The 8,404-nt window shown below is 40.6% G+C and overlaps 1 protein-coding gene across 2 annotated transcripts in view; it reads left to right on the plus strand.

The window, feature by feature from the left end:
• Window positions 1-4,968: 4,968 nt before the first annotated feature.
• Window positions 4,969-8,404, plus strand: part of TNFAIP8L3 (TNF alpha induced protein 8 like 3) — a 20,697-nt gene continuing 17,261 nt past the window's right edge. The window contains exon 1 of one of the 2 annotated variants that reach the window (XM_014517046.2): window positions 4,969-5,038. The gene's annotated coding sequence lies outside the window, so the exon portion shown is untranslated. Of the gene's footprint in view, window positions 5,120-8,404 lie in introns of both variants that reach the window. The other variant, XM_014517045.2, reaches the window with a different exon arrangement.

Consider the following 8,404-nt stretch of genomic DNA (forward strand, 5'->3'; position numbering starts at 1 on the left):
GGAAGGTACATCCATATAAGTGAAAAACTGAGGGCCAACAAAACGATCCACTGTTGCAACAAATGCATTGCCGCAGTGATGAAGTAGACCTCAGAAAAAAGCCACTCTGGCTGTTCGATATTTTTCCAAGATCATTTTCATTTCACCTTTCCTGCAGTAAAAGGCTGCATTTGGAGTGAATTTTCACAGCGCAGGCATTTGCAACCAGTGCTGTTTAACTTAATAGGGACTCCTTGATGAGAGAGAAAATGTTTCCATTATCAGGATGTTCCTTCTGATAAGTCATGTTTTGTAATAGACTCAGTGAGCAAGTATAAAAGCCAGATTATCCTCATTAGCATGCATCTTTTAAAGGAATATTGCCTGTATCTTATTTATGCCACTTTGGGGTAGATGCATCATTATCCAAGCATTAACACTGTGCTTATCACCTTAATCTGAACCCCTAACAAAACAAAAATGTGACATTTATGATCTAGTTTCCTCTCCCCTTCTCCTAATGCAGCCCAGATTTTTCTTTCATTACTGTTAAGCAAATAATGGCTTATAACTCCACATAGAGAATATGCTGTAACATTTAGACATTCATCTTGATTTAGAAACTAAGGAGGGGAAGAATACAGATGTAAGTCCACCTTTCTGATACAAGTACAATTCCATTAGGAATAATTCTACCTTAGTCACTTTGCCGTGGGACTTTACTTACAGCTTTGTTAGCGTTTATTAAGTTTTCAACTTAAAAAAACCCAACTATTTCTCTTTTTTATTAAAAAAAAACAACTCAATATGAATATTAAGACTTTATGGAAGTGTTTCAGAGACCTAGTACAGAGAATGTATCTGGTGGTCAGCTGTATCATAGCTAATCTAGACCATACATTGTTTTTAGTTCTCCTCTGCAGATATGGAAGCCCTCAGGCTTCTTATCCTAAATTTTGGATCATACTTAAGGGACACCTTAGTATACAACAGACATTCTGCAGGTGAATGAAATAGATGACCATGACAACACCTGTATATTGGGCTCTAGATCTCAGACAGTGGCTCAAAGGAACTTGAGGGTTGCATGCCACACAACTGTAACAGGTGAAGAAGGCTTTCTTCTACCAGTAAGTCCCCAGTCAGACAAGCTAGCTGTTCCAAGACAACAACTGTATGAAGAATCCAAACTACCTTCATATGAAATTGAAGCAATTTTTCCTCCTTGTCAATTTTCTACTTCAAAGAACAAGAGAGGGAGGATTTAGACTAGGCTGGCCAGATCTCTGCTAGTTAATCCTTTTAAGAAGGAAAAGGAAACATGTATGTACAGTTGCATACCCTGTAATTGAGGGGTTGTGTTACCTAAATGTAAGCAGCCTTTGAAACACCCTAGCAAAAAGCACGCACTCCTAGTTTGTTTAATATCTTTCTAAAAACATAGTGCAGTGGTTTGGGGCTCTTGTGGGAATGTCCAAAAGCAACATAAAATATGCTTGTAAGCCTATTCAGCTTCCTTCTGTTGTCTTTGCACATGCAGGCCTGCTGTCTTTTACTGTGGTTGATGAATACCTTTCTAGTACTCCTAATCTGAAAATAAGGGGTTGATTGAAGCTTGATTTGCCAGCACATTGGACAATGCTGATAAATTCAGTTTAGATGTCACATTGAAAAACAGAGACATGGAGACTTTGGCATGGTCATACTATGTAACAATTTCAGTTACACGCATGTTTATTTTCCTGGTCAAGTTATACTAAAAATACACTGGAAAAACTGTATACACATTAGGGGTTGTAAATGCATACTTATCCTAATATAGTTTATTCCCTTGCCTATATCGAAATAATCTACACCAAGGGTGTCAATCATATAGCTCATGGGCTGGATCTGGCCTGCAGAACCACTCCATTTGGCCCCCTGGTAGTCTGGGGGGCTACTGGAAGTTGAGGGGCATGGCCTGCCACACAATCTGGGGTTCTTGGACCCCTACAGACATGGTCATTGGTGATATCCCCCCAGCTCCATGTTGCCACACGCCTCTGGCTCCATGCTCTTGCTTGGCCAGCACTTCACACTGTGTTCTGAACACAGCCCTATGTCACTGCCTTCCCCCAGACCTGTGCCACTGCCCAAAACACAGCCCCACTGCAGTTGCTGCTGGCCTGATAGATTGATCCAGCCCAGGAGGAGCCCTTGTGATCGGGATCTGGCTTGCAGGTCAGGGCGATTTTGACACCTCTGAGCTACACCAATATAAGCACATGTAGAACATGTCACCCAATTAACACAATCCATGCTGTGTGGTTAGACATTGCCATATTAGAATTATGTACATAAAGGATCTAAAGGGATCTCAACATTTATAGTGAAATAACGCTTGGTTTTGAGGTTGTTGGCAAATCCTTTTCTCAAATGGCATAGAAAATATTTTATGTGGAGACTGGTTTTAGGTCAGTGCTTCTTGGGTTTGTGTCTTCAACAATCGACTCAATGCAAACAGACAGGACCTGCAGGTTCTCTGCCACCCTCATATGCGAGTCAGGGAATTGGGTGCAGTTTTCCATGTTGTCATGGTCACAGAATGAGCTCTTTTTATACCCCTCAAGTGCTCACTTCAAGGACACCCTTTGGGTGTCTTAATGCAGTCCCATTACTCAAAGAATGTTTGTGACCTGCAGTCCCCCTGAGCCTCAGCCATGACCAGTGACTGACTAAAGGGATTCACTAACAACTTCTTCAGAAAAAAAGCATTGCTTTATTCATTCCCACTGAAATACATAACAAGCAGTGGAAAGGAAAACAACAATGAAAGGCCTGTACAACAGTCTCACCTAAACCATAGTCTTCCCTTGCAAGTTCCGATTCTGTTCTATGCAGCAGGCCCTGGGCATTGGACAGCTGCCCACCCCAACCATATTCTCACACTGACTGCCAAGAATACAGTATTATCTTTAACCACTGCCCCCTATTTGTCCGCTCTTTTCTCAGCTGTTCTTCATAGCCACTTAGAATTATCTGATTCTAGGCTTAAGCTTGGGAAGAAGAAACCTCAATGATTTTGCTAAACAGAAAACAGCATAATGGCACCTTATAAACTAATGCCAAGAGGCATATGCTTTCATAAGCAGCAGTTTACACACCTGATTACTTACTTGTGAAAGCTCATGCCTCTCTAAATTAGTCCAGGGACTGGCAACCTTCCAACTCATAGACCCCATCTCTCCCATAGAGCCATGCCTTTGACAGCTGAGGGCTCTCCTTGTGCTTGCACTGTGGTCAGCCACCGGGGCTCTGGCAGAGAAGAGCTCTGCTACAGCCTGGCATTACAGGTTCTGGTTGAGAGGGGCTTTTACCATGCCATGCTGCTGCTGAGCACTGATGGTGGCAATAGCATCCTAATGTCTGCCCACTACTGACCCCCTGCCAACCCCCAAGTTAGTCTCTAAGGACGTTTATAGATGTGCGGGGGGGGGGGAATGCTTTAATTAGTGCAGCTCCAAGAGCCACGCTCATTAAAAGCGCCCCGGGCATCATGTGTCTCAGCATTCCCACACTGAAAAATAGCAGTGGGGCACTTCGAAATAGAGCTCGAACAAGTTTTAGTTTAAAGGGCCCCGCTGCCCTTTTTCAGCATGGGGACACTGATACACATGATGCTAGAGCACAGTAATTACCATGCTCTGGCAGACTCGATGAATCAAGCAATTACAGCACATCAGAGCAGCCTCCTGTGTATAGGAGCCTTAGGGTGCCACTCTGCCCTGTCTTCTGACTGACTTCAGACTAATGTGTCTAACCACCAATTTTGGTCATGGATGGTCTAGCTGAAGTCAAACAAGAGGACATATCCCCAGTAGCACCTCCCCCATTATTTTATTAAAGACCTAGTCCATTTTGGCTAGTGTTCTAGTTCCTATTTGTTTCCTATAAGCTGGCCACCTGTAATTTTAATGCCCTGCAATCAAACAGGTTAGGCTCAAGGAAGTAAACTGAGGTGCATAAAATATTCATGAACATGCATATAGTTCCCTCATTAGCCATGTAAGTGGAAGCCGAAGCCATTTCAGTTCGTCAGGAGCAGCTTTTTTAAATTTATGCTTCTGCACAAATCATTAGTGACACCCCTTACATGTGTAAAGGTCTTTCCCGCTCCCCCCCACCCAAAAAAAAAAAAATCAAACAGGATTATGCAATGCTTGGAGTCATAACAGTGGAATTTGTTTTATTTTAAGGATTTCATATTTTATACTTGTTTTAGTATTAGCTTCAGCCATTTCTCAAGTTATATTGCTCTGAGGTCTAATCACCTTGACCATGTACAGCAGACAAACCATGGACTACTCACTTTCCCCTTTACTTATAAGCATCACATTAAGTAACAAAGCAATACCTTTCTACACATCACAGTATCTCCTAAACTCTTCATTCTGTGCCATAGATATTCCCAGTCCTTGGTCTCATTTGTTTCTCATGGAATTTTATGCATCTCTATAGTTTAAAAGCAAAGAGGTTTTATGTGCTTTTCCTAGCATCTCAAATGTAAAAATACACACTTGGTACTCTATATAGCAGGGAATGGGCAGCAGGAAGAGAGACAGTTCGACAAACCACAAAGAATAAGAACTGTATTCTTAAAACAACACACACACAAACATAGCAAAGAAATAAATATCCAAAAGGGAACCCACCTTCCTCTCCAAGCAGCATAGGCTCCCTATCCAAGGGCCTGTTCCTATCAGGTATCAGTTCATTTTCAGCAAACAGATTACGCATAAGGCTTTGTTTAATATCAATACCAAGCATTCCAGACAGCCTTATTTTATCAAAGACATGCCATTTCATTTTCACTGCAAAACATTGGCTTCCTCCATACTAGTGTGACCAAGAGACTTCTAACCACACATAGCAAGAGAAGTGGTTGGTTCTGCTCACCTGTGCACACTTACACAATTAACCAACACCCCCCCCCAATTGCATAGGTTCCTACGCAGCCCTACTCACTTGCCAGGGAAACAGATGAAGGGATAATGAAAAAGTCTGCTTACCTTACCCAAAGGTGTGTACTTAGAGGAGCCCTCAGTAAAGTAAGGACAGTTCCTGTGAGTGTCCTGGCTTCCAGATCACTGCAGAACCCCAGGTGGGCCTGGGCTCAAATTCCCACTTCAAATGAAATAGATTAAGGATTTGAAACTGGTCTTCTAAATCCACAGTGAGTTTTCTAGTTAGTGAGCTATTGGAGAAAAGGGTGTGGGTGGAAAGCAGCAAAACCAGTATCTCCTGGATGGAAGTGGGGTGGGAGGGTGATAAATACATTTTCAAGGACTAACGTGGTTAAAACCACTAACCTCTGGAGAAGTTTTATGGCATTGAATCACAAATTTTGGGATGCAAATCTCTCCAGCCTATAAACTAGCATCTAGAGTGCATGCAAAGGGCAAAATTCTTACCTCGCTCTTTTGTGGCTCCTTCTCTTAAATATCTAGCCCTAATCAGTTTAGTTAACTTAACTGTGGGCTGCAAATTCCACTAAGTGGGAGAGTTAAGCTCTGCCTCAGAATCTGACTCCTCTTGGTGAATCTAACCTTAAATGTCTAAGTCCCTAAGAATGCCCTTTTCTTCACCCTATTTTACATCATTATGGAGGGGAAGTTTGCCTTGTCACATCATGACTCAAACTAACTAGGTCTTAGAGTGAACTAACTAGAAAAAGTTCTTTTATTGCATTTCTTGTGCAAGAAACAACAGTATATGCTAATGGAAACTGGGAAGAAAAAATGTTTTAATAACAAATGTCAGAGTGGCTTCCAGTCATATCATTCTAGTCCTTTGTTCTTGTGAGTTCCTGGAAATGTAACTCAATGGCGAGGCAATAAAAGCTATGTTTTCAAGTGCTCAGGACCCAAAGTTTTGTTCAAATGTTCTAAAGAGCTGGGTCCTCATTCCATCCAGCTCTTTGGACAAATATGCATATAAATATCATTCCTGAATAACACGTAATAGCAACCTTTTATTATTTATGCAAATTATTGTCTAGAAAGAACAGTGCTTTATTTGAAAAGCAATATAGTTACATAATTTTGAAAGGTTTATCACCATTTATCATATTCCCGGTAGCAAATACCAGTTTGACATGAAGATAAGTTCTCCCCTAGATAATTTCTACTTGTTGGGGAAGAATGCCTGGAATAAGATTAAATGGTCTTTTATTTTGGAGAAATTAATGAGATATTTCTGCTGTCAAAATTGTTGGCCTCCTTATATCCTTGAGGTTTAATACATCCTAGAGGAATAAATATTTCTGTCATGACAATCCAGAATTTATTATTATCTGGTCACATAATTTTCACAGCAAGACTTTACAGCAACAAGTGTAATTTTCCTGTAATGAAGATAACAATTATCCTTATAATTACTTATCCTTGTTACACAGTTAGCACAATAACCTCTTTTTAAATGTTTATAAGATCAGAAGATAAATGTTTCTTTGAAGAAAGCAAATGTCTAAAAAATGTCATGATAGTGAAGGGGGGGAGGGAGGAAGAAAGGAAATTAGCACAATATTTTAATAAGAGAGAATTAAAGTCTTTACCAATTAATGCCCAGAATGTAGAGTTGCATAGTATAACACATGCTGAAAATTTTTTTGTCAATTATTTAGTTATCCAGAAACCTGATTCAGTGTGCATACTAATGTTTTGTGTGTTCTGTCTGAGCCAGATGTATTAATCTAAAATGCGATGTAGCATTTTACTGATTTCACACTAAAAAGTCCCAGTTTACCCTAAGTTATCATTCACTGCTGAAATAGCAGTTACTCTTTATCTCAAAGTATAGAAAATGCTGGGCTATCAGAGAGAGCAGGAAATTGCCACACCATCTACTTTGCCAGCAGTGCCAGAAATGCATAGACACATCTGGATTTGCTATACCTGTATCTAGAAGTCCTACACATGCAGGCCTGCTAGTGTGCAAAGCAAGAGATACCAAATCTAACTGTTGCTCCTCTTACAGCTGCTTTTCCTGAAGCCATTGCAAGCAAGCTGTGTCACTGGCTTCCCTGAATTAGAGTGCAAAGCACCCAATTTACAACTTCTTGTACGTGCATTTGGACACAGATAGCTTCTGCTCTCAGCAGTGCATTTCTCCTGGAGGAGCTCTAATCTGTCCTTACTGTCCCACAAGAGAGGCTCCAGGGGAGTGTTATGTTTTTAGTTGGGTGTCACACCTACTTATCCCAGTGCGGAAGAGAAGCACTAGAACAGATTTCACAGAGAGGTGGTTAAGCGCAGGTTAGATAAACATATGTCTGGAGTGGTTCAGACAGGTATGATCCTGCCTTGAATGTAGGGTTGGACTAAATGACGTCCTGAGGGCCCTTCCAGCCCTACTGTTCTATGACTACTTGGGGTTGTGAAATTTTTAGGGACCACTAGGTTGGAGGGTGAGTTTGCCTGAGTACTACAGAAAAGCTAGCCTTTTTCACGAGTATGTTGCTTTGTCTATTACTGTTTAGCCCTAATGAAGATGCTTTCCTGTTTTTATTCTTGCCCTTGGGAAGTAGGTCCCTGTTCTTAGCGTGTATTTACTCTCCTTAAAATGATTGTGCATTCTTCATTAGGGGCATCTATCATGGTGACATTTGTTTGTACTTGGTATCAACATAATGTTGCAATAGCACTGGAAGTATTTAAATATTTGTGTAGAGTGCAGTATTCAGCACATTGAGAGGTGTTTTCTTAAAATTTATAGTAAATAAGATATGCACCATTGTAATTTATTATCACACTAAACAGGCATGCCCATTTGTTCTTAAAGTAACTCAACATTTACTTAAGGGACTAGAATGGCTCACTTCTTTATTCTGTTTTTCTGGATGTATTATATGAATTTAAATAATCACTGCCAAAACAACCAAAATATGCAAAGGTACAAAATTGTAAGAGGGAATATCTGCAAGTCAGACTTCAAAGAGAGAATTTCCTCCCTTTTGAGGCTTCAGCTGATATCACTGTTGCCTGTGGGAAATTAATTGGTAGTCCCAGTTTAATTCCAACCCATGAGTTCTCGTCTCATAAAACAACTGGTACAGCTAGCCCTTTTATTGGCATTTGTAACAAAACAGGCAAGGACAATAATATGGATTTGCTTTCAGTGTTGAGTTTCATGGGAAGTAAAGGCAGCAGCCACTACCAGTGCTGTACCTGTAGTTTATAAATGCAGTGTCTCTGCCTACAGAACTCTCTGACCTGGTGAAAGATGCATTGTTATATACGAGCCAAGCACACTCTTGCTAATAAAATAATTTATATAGAACAAATCAAGTCACCATGCTAAATCTACCCTTACTAGGGTAACAGCCAGTGTCCCAGAAAGTACTTATTTATAGAGTGACTCTTGCTATTAGAAAACATTGAAGGGAAAG

The sequence above is a fragment of the Alligator sinensis genome, unplaced genomic scaffold (genome assembly GCF_000455745.1).
Source record: "Alligator sinensis unplaced genomic scaffold, ASM45574v1 scaffold250_1, whole genome shotgun sequence".
Taxonomy (NCBI): Eukaryota; Metazoa; Chordata; order Crocodylia; family Alligatoridae; genus Alligator; species Alligator sinensis.